General features: G+C 33.5%; 1 long non-coding RNA gene across 1 annotated transcript in view; it reads right to left on the reverse strand.

Annotated features, from left to right (window-relative positions):
• The window catches only part of LOC140039719 (uncharacterized), a 702-nt gene extending 9 nt beyond the window's left edge, over positions 1–693 (reverse strand). The window contains exons 1-2 of the long non-coding RNA XR_011842566.1: positions 592–693; positions 1–342 (exon numbers count right to left, since the gene is read on the reverse strand). The exon at positions 1–342 is cut by the window's left edge and continues 9 nt beyond it. This is a non-coding gene — a long non-coding RNA (uncharacterized lncRNA). The remainder of the gene's footprint in view (positions 343–591) is intronic.
• Between the last annotated feature and the right edge of the window lie 686 nt (positions 694–1,379).

A 1,379-nucleotide genomic window follows, 5' to 3' on the forward strand; every position in this document is an offset into this window, starting at 1 on the left:
TGTATATAGGCCTATATATATTTTTTATTAACTCCTTTTGCAATGTAATATTTACAGTAACATTATGAAGTGTAAGTAAAATTGAAGAATTTATTCTGTGTACTGTTGTAGTAGTATTTTTTATTTATTGAATGTTATGTTTACAAAATAATATACTGTACAAATATTATTGCTTTATAAAAAAAATTATACAACATTTTACAAGCTGAACAGGAACATATTGGCCGAATGCAGCATCACAAATATTTTTCTTGCAATATCCAATCATATACAGAGTCTATCATCAGTTGTCTTTATGAAGTACAAATGTGACCTCTGTTCCAGTCTTCATCAGCTCAACGTCTTTAAATAAAAATGTTTAAATAATGATGTATAAATAAGTTAAATATTTCACAAAATCTAAAGTTTTTAATTTCGGCAAAGTACGAAAACCTGGAATTTGGTATTTATAAATAGGTCTAGATCATGCACATTTAGTGCAAAATGTGGGCTAGTGAAATTGCTTGCTTTGACAAATAAGTACACTAACTTTCTATGGTAAAACACATTACAACTAAGACTTAATAAAGAGAAAACAAATATTTGACTTACTACAGTACAGAGTTACATGGTAAAGAACAGTAGTTTGTGTGGTAAAATGGCTAAGCTGGCTTTTCCCCTCTGTCTACTTGTACAGTGCTGCTGGAGGAAGGCTTCAGGCTTGTAAGTTGTATTGTAACCATTTTCCCTGTAAAAATGTTTGTTTTATTTTTATCATAAAAACTAGTTAAACAAGATTCAACTGTAAATTATGTATATGGTACAGCAGGCTGGCTGTATTTTCGGATTGATGGCCTAGCCTAGGCCAGTCTATGAAGAGTACAATGTATAGGGCCTAGCTGGGCATTTTCTGCAGAGACCCGATTGTCCCAGCAGCCTGCCTCCTCTACTACTACTACTACTACTAGCCTAGGCCTATGCATGTATTATTCTAGGCCTAGCCCTGAAAAAATCCCAGGCTAAGTTAATTAATTACCTTCCTGTTATTACAAACGTCTGTCTAGTTTGCGTTATATATATAATTATTATATTTAAAATAACCGTCTAGGCCTACTTACCGACAAATTAACAGCTTAGCTTTACATACGATCAGGGGAAACCCCCAGTCGAGTCGCGTCGTCGATCTGTGGGTGTTGTGTACACAACGTGCATCATCCATGTTTGTTAGATCAGATCCCATGCATATTTATGAGTTAGCTCTATCGGCCTAAATTTTGAGCTGACAAGTTGGGAAAATTGATTAACTTATTTTGCTTTTTTCTTAGCGAAATTAATAATTTTTTCGGATTTTTTTTCGGCGAAAGTGAACAACTTTATTATAGCTACAATATGGTCTATTC

This window comes from Antedon mediterranea, chromosome 2 (genome assembly GCF_964355755.1).
Source record: "Antedon mediterranea chromosome 2, ecAntMedi1.1, whole genome shotgun sequence".
NCBI classification, from domain to species: Eukaryota; Metazoa; Echinodermata; class Crinoidea; order Comatulida; family Antedonidae; genus Antedon; species Antedon mediterranea.